A 25,815-nucleotide genomic window follows, 5' to 3' on the forward strand; every position below is an offset into this window, starting at 1 on the left:
GCGATTTGCCAGTGTGAGCTGGTCTGCTCGTGCTCGTGCTCGTGCTCGTGCTCGTGCTCGTGCGTCCAGCTGGACACAGGGAAGCGTCTCTGGAGGCCGTAAACATGCAGAGGCAGCAGGCTGCTTCCTGGTGGCGGCTGCCACCATATATGTGCTGTGAAGACAGTTTCTGTAACAGCTCACCAACTGCCATATTTAGAGTTTTCCACTTTATTGCCTTTGAGATTCCATTCAGACATCTGCATGAAAAGCTCTTGTTTTTCTTCGTTTGATAACTTAGGACTTCCATTATTTTCCACTCATACTGAAACCGGAATATGTAATTGGTCGACACAGATTGTCCTGCTTTGTTTTTACATTTTCTGTGCAAAATGTCTGCAGAGTGCTCCAGAGGAGCAGAATACCTGCTGTATATTCATATGTTTTAGGGGCCGTTTACAAAATGTGACACAACATTTTCAAGGGAAAACGCAAAACTTTTGGATGTCGGTTTGCACTTTTAAATGTCTGTTTAATTTTTTGACAACGGCTCCCCAGGTGGAACTTCGTCTCTGCTGTTGCCGTGGAGACAGACATCGTTTTCAGAACGCTGCTGTGTAAACGGGACACGTTTTCGCTTGAAATGAGTGAGTCTGCATCTGCTGCCAAGCTGACAGTGAATGCTATTCAAACTGTGAACAATCTCTGAAAATTAGAGGATACGAATAAAATAATGATAGTATTGTGAACTCCAAATTGTTTTTTTCCAATCCTCCTTACCTGATGGAACCCATCAAGTCCCATCATTTAGTAGAAAGATGCTCTATAGTCTGGATGTTAGAGGAAGCAGATGCTCTATAATCTGGAGGTGTGAAGAAAATGCTCTGTGTTTTATGTTAATGATTGAAAAAAGCAGCAAACTTGCAGACAGCTCTTAAACACGCCATGAGGTAGAAATGCTAAAGAATCACAGGTACTGGTGTTAATATTACCATCAGTGAAACGTCACACTGCTTTAATTCCCACTGAAAGACTGAACGCTTGTGGACGTTGGGAGTTGGTGAGATTCGGCGTCAGGTGAAGTTGGAGCGTGCACCTCTGTGCGTTTTGCCACACAAAAACATCTGTCACGGCAGAGTGTATTTAATGACATCCTGGGGAAGCAGTGGGGTGAACACCAGTCCCCGTTTCATTTACACTGGGCTCAGAGTGTGAACTGTCCATGAAACTCCAGCCAATCTCACATCCTGCACTTCCTGCTCGCGGTTCGACTGTTCCTGTGTGGGAGCACCTGTAGATGAGCCACATCACTGTAGGGCTGCATTGTTTAGATATCTATTATATTTCATGGTAACTATTACACTGTAAAAGTACTGATGACTGAGTCACATGTAGAGTATTTACAAAAACGGGTATTTCTCAGTCTACGTTTTCAACTATTCAAAAAAAAAAATTGGTGCAAACCTGCACAAAACCTCGTTCAGACCAACTCTGGGATTACTGCTGTGAGACCTCCTGTATATCGGTGGTGGTGTAGTGATGCTAGCCAAACAGAACTCTCACGCGTCACACATATTCACTTCTGTCTCATAATACTGTGGAGTGAAACCCCGTCTCCTCCTGTCTGCATGTAAAGATGGAGCTTCGCATGACTTCAGTAAGTCAACATAAAAAACAGGTTTCATGAGGAACCGAAACTATTAACAACACTGGAGAGGAAAATGTTCTCTTTGGTGTTCAATTAGCTGAACTTTAATAAAAACCTAAACTCTTTACTTCAAAAACTAAAAACTAAGAAAAAAAAAGTCAAACTACTGCGAAGTCATTTTCAAATTTGTAACTTCAACCAAGTGTCCACTCAATTAACAGATAACAGTCTTATTAAAACTATTTAGTAACTTACTCAAGCATTAATCAACAGGCTAAGACAACAACCAGAACACTTCTTTAACAGGCATTTTTAACAGACTTGGTGTATTTATGCAAAATGTATGCAATTAAAAGCACAACTACTTTAAAGTATTCTCAGAAAAGCTGAATTTATGAATGCGTGTGAGCTGAGAATCCTCACTCACTGAACCTGTAACTGGACTATGGAGAAAAACATGTGATACTGAAATTCAAAATAAATTCATCCAAAAGAGGAATTTCAAAGGATTCAAGTGTCCAAAGTGAGCTTTTCTTCTGATGAATGAAGCAGCTCTCGCTTTCATATTTGATGTAACGCTGAGTTTGGAGGAACTAATGGAAGAACTAGTTTCTGTCTTCCTGACAAGCATCTCGAAGTTTGGAGTTTTAGCAGACGAAGCCCAGTGTTTGAGTGTGTTCAGCTGAACCGAGCGGAGAGGGAAAACACACAGATGAAGGCAGAACCAGAGCAGAAGTGTTCTCATCACAGAGCGGTTCCACAACTGGAGAAACTTTTACAGCCTGGACTCAAAAACACCTTGATTCTTACCTGAGTTTCTTCGTTTCCAGTTTTCATATCAGTTAGCATGTGTTCTTCTTCTACGGCAGGGGTGTCAAACTGCCTTCCTGGGGGGCCGCAGCCCTGCATGTTCTCCATGTCTCCCCGCTTCAACACACCTGAATCTCATGAAGATTCATGGCCAGGTCCAGCAGAAAGCCTGATAGCGAGCATCTTCACAATCAGCTGTGTTGATCTGCTGGCTTGCTGAAAGGCTGACAGTGAATGCTCTGACATTTTTAAACCATTTTTGGAAATTAAAGGTTGGGAACAAACTCTGAAATAACGGGTTTCCATTCCCTGTCCTCCTCCCCATGGTCCATGCTGATCCCGTCCTGAGGCGGGGTGACCGTTCGGGTCGACACAGACTGTACCGACAATAAAAGCAGCAGATAAGGAGTCTGCTGAAACTTCAGAGTGCATTTATATCTTCTTTAAAGTTACTGTCAATACTGACTCGTGTGATTCTGTTTCTGAGGGATGTTATGAAATCATGTTTAAATGTCCCACCTGCTGGGCGCTGTGGGAGTGATTCCTTGATTGAGTCCTCTCGTTTGAGAGGCTGTTACGGCATGGTTTGGTATTTCATTCAATACAGAGCAGCTAATCCATTTCCATGGCAACTGAGCCAACTACTGTCAGTCCATCAAGGCCATGGGAGGAGTAAAAAGCTGCAGAAAGACCAAATCTCGTGATGATTGTCACTTTGCAGCAGCCATTATGCTTCATCTGTAATACGTGGTGATCGACAGGTGAACTTCTACTCTGCTGAGCTGAGCAAAGAAGATCCTGATAATGAGAGTGTGTGTGGAGTTATTGGAATATAGTGATTAAAAAGTGCAAGCCAAGAAGCACACACACGACAAGGTTCGAATAAGCTGCGTTCAAAGCCATGCAGAGAGCCAACGGCAGGGAAAGAAAAGCAGGGAGGCCACACAGAGGAAAACACAGGATCCGTCCAGGTCATGTTAAAAAGGTTTATTTCAACAACTGTCTGAATCTCGTTTGTTTATTCTCTGTTCGAAGTCCCAAAAAAGTACAAAAAAAAAAAAACAAGTACATCAAAGGATTAGAAATCACATCAATGAAAACCAAGACACATTGTGTTGCTTCTTTTAAATCAATCCAAGCAAAAAAAATGATTTTTTTTTTTTCCCAATATTTATACATACTCACTGGATTAGTCAGACAAACATCAAAACCTCTCAGTAGCTTTATCTTCACTGTTTTCTTCTCTCAGTTTTTTTTTTTTTTTTTTACAATGACGTTTTACGTACGTTTTAAACTTCTGTATGATTTCTTTCTTTTTACAAAATACACCAATGCAGGCAGGGGAGGGTGTGGTGTGTGTGTGTGGTGTGTGTGTGTGTGTGTGTGTGTTTACACATAAGCGTGGTTATGTCATCTTTTCACAGTAAGTGTGTGTGTGTGTGTGTGTGTGGGTTGGTGTGTGTGTAGGTAAGAAAGATAAGGGGAAAGTAGAGTGACAGCAACGAGGGGGCGGGGCTGCAAAACAGGGGCGTGACTGGACTGGATGTCGGACGCGGGGTGGGGTCAGGGGGGGTCGCGAGGCGGCGGCAGGGGGGGCAGGAGGGGGCGGGGTTACTTTCAGCTGGGGCAGTGACGACGGCGGCGGTGACGGTGGTCGTGGTTTTTTTTTTTTTTGTTTGTTTTTCTTTTCGTTTTTTTCGCAGCGACCGGCGGCCGCCCGGTGGCAGTGTTGCCGTGTCGGAGACGGTTGCAGACTGTTGACTGGCTGGTACGTTGGCAGGCTGGCTGGCTGGCTGGCTGGCTGGCTGGGTGGTTGTTTGGTTGGTTGGTTGGCTGACCGGTTGTTTTCGCAGGCTCCCAGGCGCCGGCGCACCCTGTGGTTTCTCGGTGTGGTGGTGTCGGGTTGCGGGTGGGGGGGGGGGTCGTGTTGATTTGTTTCACATCATGTTGTTCTGCAGTGAGTTTACCTCCGAGGAGTTCTCCTCGCCCAGGACCTTGTGGTTCTCGTTTGGGGGTCAGAGAGTTGTGGATGTTGAGGGAGTCGTCCTCCTTGGGCGGGGCCTTCACCGGGTCCTCCAGTTTGTTCTGGGAATTAGGATCATCCTACCCAGGAAGGGGTGGAGGTGGAGGGGTAGGAGTACAAAGCACAATTAGAACCGCGGACAGAGAATCACTCACACCGTCAGTTTTTAAACTTCACCCCATCAGGAACGAGTCCCTTTCACTTCTCTCATAACGGGTTATTCTACGATTCAATCTCTCGTCAACAAGCAGCGTCCGTCCAGTGGTCATTTTGAGAAACGGCTAAAAAGGTTCTGAGTCTGGAAACTGTTTGGACAAGTTTTACTAGTGGACCCTCTTAATATTAACACTAAACCACTTTATTGGCCATAACCAGAAATTATATGCACCAATGTGATTTTAATTTCCAAAGAACACTCCAAGACCTGAATTTCTAATAAACAGAAGCTATTTTGCAAGTTTCTCTCTTACTCATTTTGCCATTTCAGGAGTGTTTATAGGGATTAAGTTGCGCATTTTAAAGTAATTTTGATAGTTCTGACACTGAAAGCATATTTGAACCATTATAAATTTACAATAAACACAATTATACTTCAAAACTGTTTAAACTGATCATACTTGTAAGAAGTTTTGTTTTCATGTCGTTTTGGTCGAGGAGACGCTGAGGTGAGCTGCATGAGCGACAACAACCCCACCCACCACCCACCCCCGCCCCCACCCTCCTTCAGGCAAGACAGGAAGCAACATGCACATCAACATGCAAGACCCTCCCCAACAATACACCCCCCCAGTAATGGACAGTTATGGTCGCTCATGCAGAACGCCTCGTCTCCTCGGTCCTCACCTGCAGCGTCGATCGAGTCCTCAAAAAAAAGAGAAAGGAACAGAAAGAAAGGGTGCACCTGCACCGGCTACCTGTGGTTACCACCATCATACACGCCCATGCAGTCGATAGGGAAGGGAACAAAACGGCACTGCAGTTCAGTTCTTTTTTTTTTTTTGGTTTGGGAGGGGGTTTGAGGTTTAATCCATCTGAACTTAAATCAGGTCAGAGGGGGAAGAATCGATTGCAGAGTCCATTTTAGCTGTTTTCCTGCCTCTTATCGCCATTAATTTTGCATGGCGTCATCGACCCTGCCGCTAGGAGGCCTCCCGGGGCGTCAGCGCGCGCGCACACACACCACACACACACACACACACACACACACACAGCACGGTCAGGCACACATCGCTCACACTCCCGAGGCCAGTGCAGCTCACACACATACACACACACACACACACACACCCTAATTGAATGTTTGATTTCAACGGCACTTTGAGGAAAAGGAAGAGCAGGGAGAGCATTTACCGGCTGGCTGCTGGCCTAGATTGTAACTTCGGGCAGGACGTGCGGATACGTCATTCCATGGTTACGGGATAGGGGCCCTCTGTCCTCCCGTCAGCGTGAAACTGGAAAATGTTTGGCGTTTGTTGGGTTTCCATTGCACGGGTGGAGGGGTGCGGGCAGCGGGTGGGAGGCACGGAGTCACGAGGACTTTTGAGTGGGTGTCGTTTTGGGGGGGGTGGGGGTGGGAACAGAGATAAACAGGGTTCTGATGATGATGAAGATGATGGAGGCACATGGACGCTTCCTGGTGTCCTGATTGGTTTTGAAGGTGACGTGTTGTAAACCTTTTCAATGGGCTCCGGTGTTTCAAATGAAATGGCTTCCCTGTTAAATGATGACCGTAACTGTCCTGACAAACACCGTTTACAATGAAGCTTCGAAGAGTTGGACTTTTTGTTAATCTTATTTATTAACGATGGCGGCTAAGGAAGTAGGTCACCATTTAACAGGGAAACCAGTTCATCAGCAACTCACGGCGTTCACGGTGGATTTATCGCGATGGCTCGTAGAATCGCCGTCGTTCTGCCAGACCTGAGGGAGGAGTTATTTCCCCGCATGAAGTTTAAAATCTCTGAATCGCCTGTTTGAGCTCACAGCAAGTGAGGGAGATGCTGGACTTTCTTCACTTCTGGGGCCTCGTGCACAGACTGGGGACACATTATGGCTAGAAAACCATTCTGAAGTGAATTTTGCATAAAATGGGACCTTTAAAGGGGCGACACTAAGCGCTGAAGCCTGAGAGCTGTTGAAGGATTTAGTCTGAATGTGACCGGACTTCAGACTGTCTGTGTTGGGAATGTGGCTTCATGAATCCCAGTGAGTGATAAACTTTGAACAGATAATAAAACACTCTGTGGTGCAGTGGTTTGAGTGGTTCCCCGCCTCAACGTGAAACTGCCTCGTGTTCGATTCCGGTCCTCAGGGAGTATTTCCTGTGTGGAGTTTGCATGTTCTCCCTGTGCCTGCTCCTGCTCCAGGCGCAGTAACATCAGTAAATGGCTCTTGCTTGTGATTGGACTGCAGCGACCAATAATAATCTTCTCTATAACGGACTCGGAGTTGGAGCGAGTGTGTTTGTGTTTGTGTGTTTCTCTTCCACTCTTTCCCCTCCAGCTCATTAACAATATTTGAGACTCACTGCACCTGTGTGTGTTTGCATTAGCCTCTTCTTATGCATGAGCACACTTCAAAAATCCAAATATTTGAGCGTCTGCATAATTGTGCGCCCGTGATAAGAGACGTGCCTGTTTGTGTTTACTGACGGTTGTTTGACCGCTGTTTCCGTGTCTGACTCGGGACTCTTGCGCGGCGTCCCGAGGGCGGAGAGAGGGAGGAGGCTGCACAGCTCGGCTGATTTCTAAAAGGATTTGCAGCTTAGTGACACTGAGGGGAGCAGAATTGATCTGGCACTGGACAGCTGTTGGACTCAGACCTCAAAGCAGGGTTTTTAACTTTCTGTGTTTTTTAACACAATTTTGGACATTTTCTTTTTTGAGTTTTATGAATGTTCGTATGTTTCACTATTTAAATATGAACTTATTCATATATTTGTGCTAAATGAAGCTTTGTATACAATGGATATAAAGTATGCTTCTATACAATACATGGACATATTCATGTGTATTTATATGCCAGTGCTCTTTGCATGTTCAAGTAAAAAAATGCACATTTATTTTAAAAAACATGTCCCTTTATTTCAAATTTTGGATAACAACCGAAGCTGCAAACAACTGTTGACTGTCTTTTTCCTTTTGCAATCTTAAATATCTCAATGAAGTCTTTCAAATAATGTCTTCTTTCCTGACACAAAAACAGTGATGATGATATTTTTTGCTTTGTCAGCTTCTGCAAGCACCACTACAACATTTTTTTTCTTCTGCTGTTGCTTCTTTTTTGTGTTTAATATTTTTTTTCCATTATTATTTCAATTTCAATAAAATTCATTTTAATTTTGGAAGAAAGAAAAGGCCACATAAAAAGTAATGTCGCTGAATGTGTGTGTACCAGAGGTCTGAAAGTCAACAGAATTTAGAATAGAATTTGGGGACCACTGCGGTAAATGTCACCTTATTGGACGGCCACTTTATTTTCTAGCAGTACAAATGTGAAAAGTCCTTTTCTTTCAAATATCCAATGAGTAGAAGTACATTTTCGTTTTTTAAGCTGCTGCTCCTTCTTGTAGAGATTTGGCTTTAAAAGAGTAGAATCACTGCATTGTTTTTCATTATATTTCTGAAATAAAGTTTTGGTCCAGAAATGAGCGGATCGTGGTCAATTTCGGATTTCAAGACCCCGGATTCTTGAGGTGCTATAAAAAAGAAAAAGAACGCAAATTGCATAAAACGCGTAGTAAAAAAATGTTATTTAGCGTCTATTTTAGAACTGAAGAGTGTTTTAATGTTCTTCCTTGCTGCGTTTCTGCTGTGCACAGTGTGGCTGAATCTGTAAATAATCCTCATTTCAGAGTAAATTTGTCTCCTCTGTAAACCGTTAATGTCTGGGTTCAGTTGGTCATAGTGGTGCTGCAAACTACTGACATATTTCACATATTTACTTGTGAAAACAGAACATGCCTGTTAGTGAGCAGTGATGATCTGAAAGCGTTTGAACGAGAAGCGAAGCGCTGCGGCGTTTTGACGTGAGTTAAGTCGTCCAGCCGAGCTCATTCAGTCGATAGAAATGCAATCCGCCCTGAAAACTCCGGCCGACTGGGTCGGGTCAATTCATTTTGGGTGCTGAATTTATTTAGTATTGACAGGAAACAATTCCATTTCACCGTTCGCTGCGGAGGCAGACGGAGCGGCTGGATCCTCATGAACGGCTGTGAAGGGGAGATTGAGGACAAGTGGGTTCAATCTTCCACCGTGAAGGAAACACAAAGCCTTCCATTACTGGGGAAACACACACGTGTGTGTGTGTGTGTGTGTGTGTGTGTGTGTGTGTGTGTGTGTGTGTGTGTGTGTGTGCTTTCTGTTCCCCACCTTTTCAGATGATTTTCATTCGGCCATTAAAGCCTTAGCGTGTGTGTGTGTGTGTGTGTGTGTGTGTGTGTGTGTGTGTGTGTGTGTGTGTGTGTGTGTGTGTGTGTGTGTGTGTGTGTGTGCGTGATATCGCAGCCTGTCTGGACTTGTGACAAGGACCTCAGAAGGTCAAGAGCTCCGTGCTGCAGGGTCTGATGCTGTTTTTATAACTCTATATGATCCTGTCCAGACTTTACCTTCAGGCTTTAAATCAGGGGTGTCAAACATATCTTACATCAAAGGTCACATTCAGCTCAGAAAAAAAGAAAAATAAAAAGCAAAGAAACATATTTTGCTATATTTTTGGGATGAAGAAGTAGGAACGTGTTCTGAAAATGTCCATTTCTCCAGATGCAGATTTCCTCATTCTGTGGGTTTCATGTTTATCCTGGTTTAAGAGAGAAAACTAGTTACTACAGTTACAGTAACTAACCAGCCGACTGCTGTTCTCCGTCTTGATTCAGGTCCTCCTGAGACGTTTTCCCTCATGTTCTATTCACTCGTGGTTCCTGATGTTTCATGTTGATCGGGTTCCATCCTGGTTTTTCTCTTCAGGTTCTGGTTTGTCTTCTTTAGTGTTTAATACTTCAGTTAGTATTAAGTACTTTACTACTTGTGTCGTCAGCTGTTCCTTGTTTTCTCCGTGTGCTCATTTCAACTTTTAGGAAGAAAAAGGTCCTGAAACTGGTGAAATATATGTGATTTCACTCAGAATTTTACTCACTTCATGAAGCCACAAAAAAAAGAAAGAAATCTGAATGTATTTTATAAAAGGATGTTCTTTTTCTCTGAATAGATTTTAATGTTTTACCAGCGTGGGAGCTGAGATGGTCTGCTACTTTACTTTAAATGATGTTTAAATTCTAGATTTAATCAGCACAAGTGCATGCGGTTGCATAACAGTTTGCATAACTGTCTCAGTTTCGATTCAGCAGCGATTCACTGTCGCTGTGAAATTGGCTCTTGATATTCCAGGATTTAATGACGGGAGAAATAATGAGCGACGGTGGAGGTCTCCTCAGTCGTAGGGTCACTCTCTGATGGGCTTTCTGGGTCCGCGTATTGAGGTGATATAATGGGGGAGGGCTCGGACTGATTCACTGAGACTTGAAGAGGGTGACTGACAGGGCCACAGGAACAATGAGAGCTGCTTGGGAAGGTGAGAGAGACGAGGGGGGCAGTCGGGACTTTTCGGTATCTGGATTTGGTCTTACCTCGCAGTCGGACTCCTCTTTGGTCTTACACTCCCAGGTGTATCTGCTCATGGTTTTCTGAGGGGAGGGGGACGGGGCAAAGGGTTATACTCCTCAAAACCCAACAAGGCATCCTCAGAGAAAGACAGACCGGGACGGACAGATAAAGGAAGAGGGTGAGGTGGACAGAGAGACGGAGAGATAAAGTGGCAGGAGAGAGGAGAGGCAGACAGATAAAACAGACAGAGAGAGACGGAGAGCAGCCGGAGGGGAGAAGTCGGCTGATATTCCCAGCTGGCTGCAGAAACAGAGCCTCAGTATCACCACAGAACACACAGCCTTCTGCAGAGGTTCTCCGCCAGACGCCGGGCTGTTAGTTTGGAAAGGGCATCGGGGTTATTCGCTTCATTGGAAGGTACATTTTTGGGTTTATTTGGGGGGGGGACTAGCAGGTTGTTTTGGTTTTTGGTTGGAGGATGCTTAACATGGAAATGATGAGTTTTGTAAGAGATTGGGAAATTTACTAGAGTAAATCTGGGTTGAATAGTAGTTGGAAATATTATAGAACAAATGGACAGGAAGTGCAACTTTTAGACCAAACAGACCGTGGGATGGTGTTCCAATCTGACATAATATTTCACAAGCAGATTAAAATTAGCTGCATAAACACAGGCGGATTGCATTATGTGAGCTATAACTGGACAGAAATCTGAGCCAAACTGGCATCTGGTATTGGTTTCATATGAACTTTAATTTAGGATTCTCTTCAAAACAGAATGTTGGGTCAACTTGACTATAAAACATCCGCAGATTAACCGTTTTTTGAGAAATATGTAATATACAGTAAATATCAGACGATGCCAACTGTGAAAGACAGGCTGAAAATGAGCTCAATACAGTTCAATAGTACCCCTAATGACTAAGTATTATTTTATTCTAGTTACATACTGCCAAATATAACACACCACTGTCATTTCAAGGCAGCTCTACAGCCAGTATAATGTGAAGCATATGGGTCCCAACACAGAACCCTGTGGAACTCCAAGTTTAACTTTAGAGTCATGAACACGAACGAAGTGGAACCTGTCTGATAGATAAGACTGGAAAAGGTTTAGTGCTGAACCTTTAATCCAGATCATAATCACCATCATATATCTGAAAATAAACCATTTATTTACAAATACTACTCAACCCAGTGGATGAGAGGGGATTTTGGGGAGTTTGACATTTGGTTGTGTTGAGATAGGAGGATGAATTTCAGCAATGTTATTACATTATGAAGATGAGATTGATTTTTTTGAGGTCTATTTAGGGATTTATGGGATATCAGTGTGATGAAGATGAGATTTAGTTGTAGTTATGATGAGAGGGTCACACACTCTGGGCTCTAAAGACTCAATTTACACTGTTGAACGGAACGAAAGGAGACTGAGGAGGAGAACTGCTACACACGGTCCAGTCAGAAAAGAGAACAAAACTACTGATGGAGTTGTTAGAGGGTGGTACCACATCCTAAGCAGACTCAAAATTTGAAAAATAAAACAAAAACAAAGAAACAAAGTCTATTCCCGTTGTAGCACTACGACTACCCATGCTGCTACAACTCCAGCGTTAGCGCTACCGGCTACCCATGCTTCCGTTAGCGAGGCACCGGTCGCTTCTTCAGGTGGCAGCGAGACGTTGCATCTCAGATGTTTATCCTGATGAATCCACACAGATACCCCAGCACCTGGTTAGCTTACCTGCTCGTGACATCAAACCCAGTTTTGTGTGGTTTTAACAGCCCCCCCACCCCCCCACTCTCCCACCCACTTTCAGGATAAACAGGTCAGGCAGGCATATCGTTAGACATACAGATCTGGAAACGGAAAGCGTTAAGCAGAGCTGCGGAGGCTGACATGGCCACCGTGGCGCATGTGAGCGACAGAGCAGGCATGCCATGTCACACCGCGCTCAGAGCGAAGGCAGGTGAGGAAGAGGTGGGATGGGGAGGGGTCGCGGCGAGGACGTTTGAGCTTAGAGCGGCTCGGTTAGCGTCTGCACGCAGAGGACAGTCCATAAATGTTCACCCTGCATGGATTCAGGGGGAATTTAACCTCTGACCCCGGCTGTGTTGGTGCCCAGACTCACCCGGAGCTGATTTATGCAACGTCTGGTCTGCGTCAGGACACAAGTGAGACGTTTACAGAATCCCGCTGCGTGGAAACAGATTACAGAAACCATGGGGTCTGCTTACAGTAAATAAATACCTATGAGTTGACGGACGTTTTCACCTTGAAATCAAGGTTTCCATGGACGTTTCAAGACTTTATCCAATCAGTAAAGCGATAAACCAGCAAACTGAATCAATAATCACAGTGAAACTACAAGGCCTGACAGTCTGTGTGTTGCCACGGTAACTGGCTGCAAGGACCCAGTCTTCTTTTGGATATTTGTTTCTGCCAATCCAAACTCATCCTCCCTCCAGTCATTTCACACATTCACTGGAGCTTTTCTTTTTCATGAGTAACTTCTTTAACATGCTGCTTCGTATCAAATCACATCAGAATGTTCTGATCTCCAGGTTTTATCAGGAGCCGTTCAGGACATAAAAATCTTCTGCAGCGCATGTCATTCAGGACCAAAAAGCGTTACACTGTCACCTTCCCCTCGGGATCATGAACCACCTTGGTGTTTGTTTTGCAAGTGTTTCTCCTCTAAATACATAGGAAGTCTGCATTTATCTGCTTGTTTCTGCTCTCTGACTAGAAATCATGCACAAAGCTATTGTAGGAGTTTGATTATTTTTCAGTTGAACTGCACTTGAATGTAAAGTTAATAAGTAAATAATTAATGATAAATCGGCTTTAATACTCAATTATCAACTTAAAAAATCAAAAAACGTGTATAAAATCTGCAGTACGTGCTCATTTATGGACTTCCATCGCCTTTTCCCTCCCATCAGATTTAGGAAAAACCGGTGCCTTCCTCGCCTTGGGACCCCGCCCATCCCTTCCCCCCCCCCGCTGCACACCTCGGAGCCGCGGAGAATACTCATGCCCATGCATTTGGAGGGGGAGTCGAGGGGCCCGGGCAGGGTTTTTGCAGGGGGGGATGCAGAAAAAGGGGTGAGAGAGAGGCGAGAACCACGTTACCTGACAGATAATGTTATCATAGTAAGCCAATGCACGGGCATGAGGGACGTTAGGAGGGGTGTCGCACAGTTTCCTTACATTTGGGTGGGAGCCCTCAGCGATGGTGGACAGCGAGAAATTATCATTGTGCTGCTCCGATGAAGGCCGGTACTTACTGCTGGGCGCCGGAGGACGGAGGGGGAGGAGGGAGAGAAAGACGAAGGAAAGTTAGAGCGGTTTAAGGACAAGAAATGGAGCCAAGAAAGGAGGGAAAGAGAGAGAGGAAGACACCGGTGATATTTTGGAGCCAAGCAGCGAGGCAGAAGAATGAATGTAGGACAACCAGCAGAAAAAAAGAAAGGAGAAGAGATTTAGGAAGGATCCAGAAGTTAGAAAAGGAAAAAGAAGGAAAGATAAAGTGGGAGGAAGAGAAGAGTGGCGAGGTGACGAGAACAAATCCAAATGAGGAAGGTTGAGGACGGTTAAAGGAAAACAACAGGAGAACAGGTGAGGAAAGAGAAAAGGCAAATTGAGAAAGATTTCATAGCAGAGGAAAAAAAAAAAGAAGACGGGATCATCAGAGACATAGTGGGGGGGAGAAAAAGCAAGAGAGCAGCATTAGTGAGACAGCAAGATTCTGAACTGCAAAACAGAATTTAAAAGAAACGTTTCATCTGTGATGCAACACGGCGTATAAACACAACATACTGCACGCAAGGTTATCCGAGAACGTCTCAAAGCAGAGAAAATGAAATGTTTCACCTTTCTAATGAGGTTTCTGTGTCTTCAACAGACGATAAACTACCTCAGGTTCATAAGTTCATCTAATGTCTCCATGTTTGAAAAAAAAATGCAGCCAAACTGCATGAAGATGATGTTTTCAGATAAATTACTCTGCACCGAGATGGGACTATTTTTAACTGGAAAGAATCTGACTCTAAATTAGCCAAGTTAACTATCTTCCACCCAGCGACGGAGGATTGATCAGGAGTGAAATGTGGCTTTTAGAGCAGGAGAAAGAGATCCAAGAAACAGAGAAACTATCAAAAACACAAACAAAAAGTAAACAGAACTTTTGTGTTTTAATTTTTTTCACCCTTTACATTCACGTCTCCATGGAAACATACAGAAGCTACAGTTTGTTGTTTTGTCAAACCATCCATCCACCCCAACATCCTCCCTTTGCGTATTAGAAGGTTTTATCGCACTAACATCTTCCTTCTTCTCGACTCAATTTCCAAGAAAATTCGAGGTTGTTCACACGGCGATATGTGAGATATCAGCAAACCGTTGCTCAGTGACTACTTCTAAAACTCATTTTACTGATCAAATAACATTAAAAAGTGATCAAATTTATATCTAAATTTGAATTTTATGAAGGCAAAAACTCTTTTTTTTAACAATTGTCATTTTAATTCTGCAAACTGCTTTACTGTCAATTTTCCCTGCAGAGAAACAGCTCTGTTCATATCGAAGCCCCACCTGGTCATGTGGTGGTTATGTGGCGGTGTTACAGCGCCACCACTGACCAGGTACAGCATGTCAGCATTTCCAGTGCTCGTGTGTATAGAGGCAGCTTCAGGTGGTTCAAAAAAAAAAAAAAATCACAGAAAGGCTTCTTTGGACAACAGATTCGACCTGGAATATTAAATATCCACTATCTTCATGTTGAGCAGGGTTTATGACCTACACTGCAACCGGCCACCAGGGGCGAGTGAGACACTCCAGGCATTTACAACTTGTCCAGTCAGCTGTCTTTATATATAAACTTCATAACTAAAATAAAATAAAATGTACTTTGCAGTTTTAGATTACCTTTAAGGTTTATGACAGCTGTAAAAAACGTCGCTTTAACTTTAAAACCCACCAGGAAATTAAAAATCTCTTGAATGAAGGAGCGCGCTCTTCTTTTCTTCTTCCTCGCTCTTTATCTGGACCGAGATGTTTCATCTGATCGCGACTGCGGCAGAGAAACACTGCGACTGCAATTACCAGCAGCAGATGGGGGAGTGTGGGAGTCTCATGTATTCATGAGCCTTGTCAGCAGCAGCGCACACACTCACACACACACACACACACACACACACACACACACACACACACACACACACACACTCCTGTGAATGTGTCATGCTGAGCTTTTTTCCTCTGTAACCGCCCTCTCTTCTTCCTCTTTCACTTTCTCTTTCCTCCTCCTCCCCCCTCCCCCCTCCATCTCATCCTGCCCTCCTTTTTTTTCTTTTCCCTCCACTCCTCTAATCTCCTCCACCACCTTCTTCCTCCTCTTGGATGTCTTTCGGCCGACCACTTGATGAGGCGGTGTTGTCTCTCTCGGAGCTGCTCGCACCCCTCAGGTCGCACAGCTGTATGTAGGTCAACCCCGCCTCCCTCCCTCCATCCACCCCCACCTCCTCTGCTCAGACTGCCCTACTTTCAGCTGGATCCAGAGAACCAATGACATCACCCTTTTCCCCCCCCCCCCCTCCATCGTTACTGCGCCGCTCTCCCTCCTCGCCATCATCTTCATCGTCCATAATCTCCTCCACCATGACTGGCACCGTAACCTTTCCTCCGCGCAGCTAAAAATAAACCCGGTCGGCGTGGGATCCGGTGGTGGAGCCTTCGGTCCTTCGGTTCACATTTGCATCCGAGATGCTGGATCGCCGCCGCCGCCGCTCTGTTGCCATGGAAAGCACCGCCGAAACACCGGCGCACACGGGCGAAACAACACTGAAACAACCCCCACCCTGCCTGATACCCTCAGTCCGCCCGTCGCTCTCCGTCGCTCCCATCGGCTTCATGCTTCCTCTGCGATGGCTTCGTTTTATCATGTGGAATGAAAAATCTTTCACTCTGATGAATGAAGATCAGCACTGACAGAAAGACCAACTGTCCTGCTGTGAGCGACAGACAGCTTGATGAGCCATTCTTCTGTGGTGTCTGTGTTATGGCGTACTGTTAACACTCTCACTGCACACTGAGGATATCGCTGAATGAATCAAACCTTGGTTTTTGTTCCTCTACGTGTGTGGGTTTATTTGATTTAATTTTTCTCTCCGGGTAGTCAGATCTACTCCCACAGTCCAAAAACCTGTTGGAGGTTAACAGGCGACGGTAAACCCGCCTGCAGGTGTGACTTCTGTCACTCGTAGTTAAGACTGGTTAATGGTGAATACAATTCTATTGAATTTGGTACAAATACCATCAAAAACAACCGATTTTTCAAGGCACTTTCAGGGAGAAACGTCCCAATAATTCCACATGAGCAAGTAGAAGAGATGGAGAAAGAAAAAACTCTTTTAACGGAAAGAAGCCTGCAGAACCAGACTCAGAGGAACCTGCAGAACCAGACTCAGAGGAGGAGGAACCTGCAGAACCAGACCTCTACAGAACCACAGCAAGCTCCAAGCTGAGCCACCGCTCTCCCGTCGGCGGTTCAGCTCTCGGTCTGTGGTGGAAAAACCCTCAGTAAGGGAAGTCCATTGACCATCTCGCCTTATCCATGAGCTGAACGTCTCTGTCTTCGTCCTGTGACGACCTGATGGCGGAATATACTGGCTTTGTATCAAGTCATCTTCACCACCTTGAAACCGAAAGTTGGATCAAGTGACCGTGAAGGTGAACAAATGCACAGAAGATCAGAAAAGGCCGCCGTCATGCTAAAGAACAGTTTAGGAAATACAACTGTCTTAATTACTACAGAAAGTCCAGATTCTGCTGCGGTCAGTACAACAACGTCTCTGCTTTGGTTCCAGACTATGAGGTTTGTCTTTCAGAGGGGTTCTCATGTTCTCCCTGTTTGCTTTCTCCCTGATATTGGAATTTCCTCATTCAGTCTGATGACCATGAGTGTCTCACCACTTTGAAGCAGCACAGAGAAGGATGGATGCAGCATTTTGCCTCATTGCTCTCATGTAAATGTTGGGAAACATCTCTTTAAAGACGTCCGTCTGCAGCAGGTTAATATTGCGTCCCTGTATTTCTGTACTCCGTTCCTTTGGAGCACACAGACGTCGTCTCTCCCTCCTTCTGCCTCCCTCATTCGTCTTGTCGTCCCCATCAGCTCTCGGCGCCCCCTCCTACCTCCTCCTACATTCCTTCAGTCCGACCCCCCCCCCCCCCCACACACACACACACACACACACACCTCCCTCAGACTGTCCTTGTCTGTCTTTGCATTGTCACCCCTCCCCCTCCCCTCTTACCTCCTCTCTCCCTCTGTACCGTTTATCTGCTCTCCGTCTCTGACATTGCATTTCGAATCCCCCTAATTCGTGATCTTTCCGACAAACCGTGTGAAGATGGAAGCCGATACGTTTAAAAACCCAGAAGGTCGTCCAACAATACCTTCACCGGCGCTCCTCAGATCTCTGCAGATGTTACCAAACATCTGGATGATAATATTTCCAGATGCAGCACGATAAAAACTAATAACCTTCTTCTCATTTTGGGACACCCTTCACTGTCTAGATAGGAGGAGACTGAATGTTATATTGATGGAGCGTGTCTGAAAAATGACAGTAACAGATGTTCGTTTTCGGCGACGGACTGAAATTTTCCACAGGATGTTTCAGCGAACAGGTAGCCTGTGATCAGCGCGGCTGAATGTCACCACTGGATCGTTTTTGTCACATGAAAGTAGAAGGACTTTAAAGCAGGTTTGCTAAAAGCAATGGCAAAAATAAAACATCTCCTACTCAGTCCAGTGCTTGGGCTTTCAGTGTGCCTGCAGTTTGCATGTTCTCCCTGAGGTTTTTTCCAGGTGTTCCTGTAGTCCCGTCACAATACATGCATATTAGGTGCTGAACTTGTTAAAAAAAAAAAAAAAAACTCCCAAGGTGAAACTTTTAGGCAACTCTCTGATTCCATTTTCTCACAACAACATCAACGAGTCCAATCCTTCAACCCGGAGCGGCTCCATCACTCTGAGTCACTCCTCGCGCGTCAGTCATTCTTCTTTCAGGACGTTGCTGTGAGACGTGAGGCGTTATTGTTGAGAGAAATGTTTCCTGCACATCCACAGCCGCTCCATCCCCACCTCCCCCGACTCTGCCAGGGACACATGCTGCTTACTCCACCTGCATTGCCTCATTTCAGGTTTTCAGCTGCTGATGTTCCACCAAACTTTCTGTCAGCGTCGACAGCTTGATCGTTTCAGAACATCTTGATGAAAATATTTAAATTGGAGCTTATTTAAATTACTTCACCGTATCCTAAACATGAAGCAGGTGCAGCTCATCTTGAACTAAAGTGAAATCAGAGCATCTCAAACACACATTTTATTTATATTGGTCATATTTCAGTAAATCTTCTGCTAAACTGTTTAGTTTTTTTGTTGTTGTTGTTGTTTCTTCCAGGCCTGTTTACAGTCTGTTCTCCCCCCGACCGTCCCGCCGCCGTCACTCTCTGAACTTCACAGAAACGCGAGCCGGGGCGGCAGCTTGGCCCCCGAGGCGGCACCGGCCAGAGAAACACAGCTTTCTGGTTCAATCTTTAACATTGACGGTGTGAGTAATGTACCGCCGCTGAGACCCGCCGTCTGCTGGGGAAGCCGTAATAAATCAGCCGCAGCCGCCTCAGAGAAAAGCAGTAAATGCTTCAGTCTTTCGGCTTCGTTTGATCAATTCTCCAAACTTTTTAAAGCAACTAATTAATTGACTGATTGAAGGATGTGTGTGGAGTCTGGACACATCAGGTAGAAACAAGACGCACCTTGATTAAAAAAGAGAATCTTGTTCAATTGCAAACAAAGAAGAAAATATGAATTGTTTACATTATTCAAAAATCTAATGAGCAGGGACAAGAGTGGAGTGGAGAGTTGGGTCTACCTGGCGCTATGAATCCTGGGATACATGAGGCTGCGACACACACCATGAAGATGCTTTAAAAACCCGTCCGACAGAACCTCACCTGCGCTTGCGCAGCTTCTTGTTCTCGGTCTTGAGGACGTGGAGCTTCTTGGCGAAGCAGACGACGATCATGAAGAGCAGCAGGACCACCAGAGCCGAGGCGCCCACCGCCAGGCACATCACCTGGAACTCGGTCACCACCGACTCGCAGCGCGCCCCCTTGTGCCAGATGTAGTCCTGGACGTTGCACCTGGGGAGGAGCAGAGGCAAAACGTGAGACGACCGAAGCAAAGCTCTGAGCTCCAGAGGAAAACAAAGTGATCCAACACCGCAGTCACTGATTCAGAGCGTGTTTTTTTTCTGTCAACCACGCCTGGTTTGAACGCCTCGCTGTGAAAGTTCAGTCTGGATATGAAAAGCTGGGATTTCCCTTCTGCTTGTCATTAAACCACTTTGGTGTGGGATGAAACAAAACTCCTCACGTGTCAAAATAGAAAAAAATTAAAAAAAAAAGCAGCTTTTCAGCTGTGTACAACGTGCTGCATGTTACATAAATCTTTACAGCCACTGAAGTCATCTTCTGCACCGTCGCCTGCAGGGTCTGAGTGACGCTCTGTTCAAAAAGAAAAAGAAAAAAATCTCACATCCTCACTTTTGTTTGACTGAAAATAGAGAGTGAAAAGCAAAAAAACAGCCCGGGGTGATTTTCCAGCTATAAACACACACACCACACACACACACACACACACACACACACACACACACACACACACACACACACACACACACACACAGCCAGAAAGACATTAGCGTTTACAACATCTAACTCAATACATATGTGCATCCATGTTTAAATGTACGTCATGTGCACATATGTGGACAAACACACACATGAAAACACACACACAGTGGCCATCTGAGGCCCAGACTCCCTCCACGGCTGCTTGGCAGGGTACGGTGTCCGCCGGGGGACATAAACGGCGGAGGCAGATGGCCTTGTCTACACACTGTTTGGCGTGTAAAATGACAAAATACATCTCAGCACTTAATGAGGCCGTAACGCTGCCGCCTCACAGTCACATGAGGGGAGAAGTGTGTGTGTGTGTGTGTGTGTGTGTGTGTGTGTGTGTGACCAGAGGACCCATTAAATAGATCTCAGTGAATCTGGCTTTGGAGACGTGGCTGCAGACGGTTTGGCTGATTGTCTTAACCTTGCAGCCAAATCTATATGAATTGTTGGGGTTAGGTTGTGTTAATCTGCATTCTCCTTCAAAGTCGCATGAGAGGAATGATTTGACTCGAATCTGCAGAAAGTAGGAACATTTCCAACACGAGTTTTACGATTTCACTTCAAACCTCGTCTAAGCAGGACTTCAAGCAGAAATGTTACGGTTGCTTTGACTATCATCACCGTGCATCGACACAGTGATGAACATGAGGAACAAAGGCAGATGTGATGCAGTGTCAGCTACAGGGAGTAAGAGGATCTGTCTGTAGAGGAGGATGGGGTGGATGGACGGATCACTAACAGACAATAATCTAAGAAATTAGGTTTAATGCGGCTGTGGAAGATACTTTCATTAAAGACTTTATTATAAATCAAGCAATTTTAAGACTTATTACTTCATGAGAACAACATGTTTTGCCACACAATGTCAATTTAGACTGAATCCGAAGAGAAACTGCACACCCATGCAAAGGGGTTGTACTTTACAAACAGGACCATTCAAATCAGGGTTTTGTCTGTTAGCAGGACATTAATCTGCTGGAAATATCACAACATGAGAGGAGCTCGGTATCAAAGTCTGAGGTCCAACAAAGAAAAAGTCTTCAATGAAAAGTGACGGAGAGCCAGCTGATAAAACGCCTTTCACCACACTGGCAGCAGAGTCTCTGAAAGACTGTCGACCTGCTCTCCTTCATGTGTCTCACAAACAAATGAACCCATAAACATCTCAAACCTTTAGATCTGCAGCTGATCACTTTGTGTGTAGAACATGAATCTTTTAGCCCTCCTAGACTTCAGTGCAGTGTGATGCATATTAATGAAAATAAATTGATGTGAGTCCTGTCAGTGGAGGAGCCTATCTGTCTGCAGCGTCACGTTTGCAGCCCTTTTAGAAACAGTCTCAAGCATCATGTACAACGACCACGACGTTATGATGGACGCTTCGATGATCAGATGTGTAAATAAAGCTTCTGCTGCCTCAGCTCTTCTTCAGAATCCTACAAGTGTTTGTTTTGTATTTCACCTCCATCACGATCTGCTGACTGTTGAGTCATGTTCTGCTGCAGTTGGGTTGTTTGCTGAGCGACTGTAGGTATGAGCCGTGTGGCATCCTGATTCGGCTGTTGAGGAATTTATAACAGAGTCAGGAGATTATTACTGAAATCCACCCAGACTCACGGTGTCTCACACTAAAAACCACTATGGATTTTAGTTTCGTCATGACTGCTCATCTTCCATCTGAGAAAGCTGAGATCGCAGCGTGTGGCTGTGATGAGTACACCCTTCTGAACCCTCCAGAAGCACAACCGAGCAGGTTCTGTGGCTGACGGACTTCCCATCCAGCCGCTCCTCCTCCTGAGCTCCTGAAGTGGACATCAGCCCGTTCTGTCAGTCGCTCTCAAACACGCACACAGAAGCAGCTCTAATTAATGATGAGTGTTCGGGGAGTGCGCAGTGAGCGGAGGTGTCGGGGTGTCGGGGTGTCCGGGTGCCGGGCCGCCTCTCTTCACCCACTTCCTGTATCCTGCAGCGAGCCAGGAGACACTCTGAGTGTGGGAACAGGTGGAGCGTGGAAGCTGGATCTCACACGCCGAAGGAGACCTGGATGCTCTCGGAGCGTTCCTGCGTCGGTACAAAGACGAGGTTTATGTAAGCCGGAGTGAGCTGGGAGGGGAGGGGTGGCGAGAGGAGGAGGAGGAGGAGGAAGAGGAGTGTGCACGGAGGAGGGAAACGAGGCGAGGATGTGCTGGTCGCCATGGCAACCCAGCTGAGCGCTGAAAACCCGGCAGACGCGGCGCTGACATGTCATGCCATCACACGCACGCCGTCCGCAGGGACTCGGTTCTGTTTCGGCAGCTCGCTCCTCGCTTCTCCCCCCCCACTCCCGCCTGCTGCTTCGCTCCCGCTGCTTGTTCTACTCTCAATTCTCCTTTTTCTCGCCGCTCGCCGGCTCTCCTTCTCCGCCTCCCTCCTGCTCTCGCCAAGCACCTCCAGCTGAATCGCGTCTCTCCTTTCAGTTTGTGCAACGCAGCCGTCCACGGTGAACGTTGTGATCTCACCGTTTGAAAGGAAAAGGGAAAACAAAATAAAATAAAGGAATTCATTGTGTGTCCAGAATGTGGAGTGTCTCACTGCTGCGAGCCAAATCGCTCCGTCAGTTTGCAGAAGCTCTTCAGAGTTTACACCCACACCGGCTGATCTGCACCAAAGGCCCATTTCACGTTTTCCTGTAAAAACGCTGAACTTCGGTTGTATTTTGGGAGTTTGTTGGCATGACGACGGTGCTCAGAGCCACTGAAAAAGCAACGTTAACGTTTAGAAAAAGGGTGGAACTTTTTGAAAATGTACTGTGCTCTGTCTCCATGGAAAAGGGAAAAAATACTTTTTGTGTCGTTTCAGTACAACAGTAAACAGCAGCTCCCACTAGTGGCCCAGCAGGAACACTGCATCTTAACCTCATTGACGACACGCTGCAGAGTAAACTCCAAAACCCTTCTGAAACGATGCGTTTCACTCGAAATGCTTCAAATGAAGGGAGATGTCAATGCTAAATGCTAACTCGGGAGCAAAGTAACTTTTCACCTGAAATAAAACGTATTCTGAAGTGTATGGCTGTGAACCGCCTGTGACTCCAGGCCATGTTTACCAAGAACTATCAGCTTTTCTTCCTCACAAACGTTAGGCAGAGAAGAATGTTATAATAAAACAATGAGAGACATTAAAATCATCTGAGTGACATTTAAACTTTGAGGAAATGACCTCAGATTGTTCTGGGCTGTATAATGATGGATATTATTTACTATTACAGAAGAATTCCTCTATTAATGTCAAACACTAATGAAACATAATACAGTCCCATTTTGCCTGATCAAAAGGAGTGAACATGGCTTAGCGGCCATTTTTGATGTAATTCTTTTTTCCCCTGCCTTTTTTTTATCCTTAAGAAGATTTTAAACCATTCCATAACTGTATTTTTAACGTTTTTTTTCCTTCCAGTGATGACGCTTATGAGCAGATTTGTGAGTGAAATGCACATGTTCCTGGAAAAAACCCCGGCTATCGGGGCTTTTAAATGTAGGAAGTGTATTAATCTGCAGCTAAAAATAGTTCCTAATGCATCCAACTGTCCTCACTGGTCGAGCAAACGGAAAGCCGGAGTGAACTGATCAACAATCACCGCCAAAGTTAAACAGGTGACCAACATAAGGCCCATGGGCCAAAACCGGTCCACGAGAAGCTTCAATTCAGCCAAACTACCAAGAAAATGGTGAAAATTGAAAAGAAAAACATCTTTTTTTTTTTTTTTTTTTGGTAATTTTTTAAGAGTAGCAGACACAACACAGAAACACGAGTTGAGATATCAGCGATAGTGAAATATAAGCTGTAAAATGGCATTAGCCTCAAAGCTGTGCTGTCAGGCAACACATAATGCAACTGCTGCCAGGGAAGCTTTTTGGACATTTCACTGTATTTTATAGGGAAAACATCATTAAATTAGGTTTTATAATGAGATTCTAGTAATTTTCCCCGGTACTTACTGTTCTCACAGCAGATTATGCTCAAAGATTAGTAAACTACACAAAGTAACTTTCAACATTTACATAGTTTATGACTGCATCAGTGTTTTTTTCAAGATGGACTATATGATTTTTTTACCCCATTCATTCACATAAATTTCTGTGTTTCTCAGGAATCAATCAGATTTAAAGATCAGGTCAATCCAAAGAGGCGCAGTACTAGTGTTGGTTCAGGTGTCTTTCTGCAGGCTGTGCTGACAATAAGAAATAGTGCATGACTGCAGCGATATCCATTAAGATCCCTGGAATGCAGTTTAACGAGGAGAGGCGAAAGGAAATCGCCTGTTGGCCGACTTTGGGAGTCGATCTTGGGGATTGGATTTCGTCCTGGTGCAGGCCAGAGCAGCTGGATTGGGAGCGACTGGTGTTCAGGAAGAAAACTGCTCTGCTGTCAAACAGCTTTTAGAAGCAGCCGACTCGTCTCTGGCTCAGACGGCCTCGCTGATTACCACTCTGTCCTCGCTGTAAAAAAAACTCCCACACATCCCACAGGCTTTCCCATTGTGTCCCGCAGCGCCATTATTTTTTTTTTTTACCTCCCCTCCCTAACTTGTCATTATCTCCCTTGCAGCGGCTCGCCGCGACCACGGGAGAAATACGGCGCGATTAGCATGGGGGCGGCCCGAGCCACATTACAAAGAGCTCCACAAATCCTTTCAATATTTACCTGATTAGGCCGGCCGGGTGGGGGGAGTGGGGGGGGGGGGGGGGGGGCAGACAGATAAAGAGAGAGTCTTTAATTCAACTTGCAGAGGATGACAATGGTGCAGATGGGCTGTGGACCCCTAATAAGACCCCCTGCTGGTTCAGACGAGGAGCGACGGAGGGAAGGAGGGGCGATGAGGAAAGAGGGAGAAGACGGGGGACACTAGACGACAAGGAATGGCTGGAGGGAGCGTTGGTTTAAGGTCTGAAACCTTTAGGATCGAGGGATGTTTTGAGCACTTCAGGCCAAGAGAAAAAAAACATGTGACGACAAAACCACTAAATCACAGTTTGGAATTTAGAAGCCATAAATCAGAACAAAACATTTTAGATTTTCAGCTAGAACGGTAAAATGAGCTTCACTGATGAGACGATCTCTTGATCTCTTATTCATCCATTTTACTGACATGATCACAAACCGATGGCGGAGGCTCGACCTCCACCCGGTTCAGGAACCGTTTACACCACAACGGTGTTCACAGCCACTGAAAAATCTACTTTCAGAAAACACTCCGTCTCCGTCGCCATGGAAACGGGATGCTACAGTGAATGCACGCCACGTTTGTGGCAGACAGTTGTTCTGCACATGCTCAGAGTGTCATGACTCCCAGTCCAGATTCTCCGGATTTTAGAGGTGACAGTCACCTGGAACCGTCACGTTCACTGTCAGGACAAAAACATCCAACAGCACCAACTCGTGGCATGGCAGGACCACCACATCATTTTCAGCTTTTTTTGTGTGTGTTTCCATTCAAGGTTTGCAAAATGTTACCATGTAAACATGAAACCTTTCTGAAACAAAATGCAAAAAACTATGAGATTTCACTTTAAATGCAACATAAAAAGGGCCTAAGAGAACCTATAAAAGATCACGCCAGTTTCACCAGGTATGTTTGGGGTAACAGAAGGTTAAAAAAACACACAGGAAAAACCTTTGAACAAGGTCTTTGGAAAACTGAGAGCGGCGAGCAGAAGCTGGATGAGGACAGACAGGAAAGGACACTACGGGGAGTTCACTGAATATTTTAATACGAACTCCAGATTTGCATAAAAATACCTCTATTTTTAAACATTTTCTCCTTCAAGCAATTCATATCTTCTCACGCAATAACAGCGGAGGGAAAAACTGGCGGAGCGTGGAGCCCCCACCACGAGGTGGAAGCGAGGACTGGAGGCCGGCGGAGGACGGGAGAGGGAGCGGTGCACTGCCTCTCAGAGCCGCAGAACCCAACAGAACCCTCAGGAAGGCTTTAGCGTCCAGGGAGGGGGGGTGAAGCAGG

General features: G+C 45.3%; 1 pseudogene; it reads right to left on the minus strand.

The window, feature by feature from the left end:
* Window positions 1–4,269: 4,269 nt before the first annotated feature.
* Window positions 4,270–25,815, minus strand: part of LOC115396291 (chondroitin sulfate proteoglycan 5-like) — a 56,377-nt pseudogene continuing 34,831 nt past the window's right edge.

This window comes from Salarias fasciatus, chromosome 11 (assembly GCF_902148845.1).
Source record: "Salarias fasciatus chromosome 11, fSalaFa1.1, whole genome shotgun sequence".
Taxonomy (NCBI): domain Eukaryota; kingdom Metazoa; phylum Chordata; class Actinopteri; order Blenniiformes; family Blenniidae; genus Salarias; species Salarias fasciatus.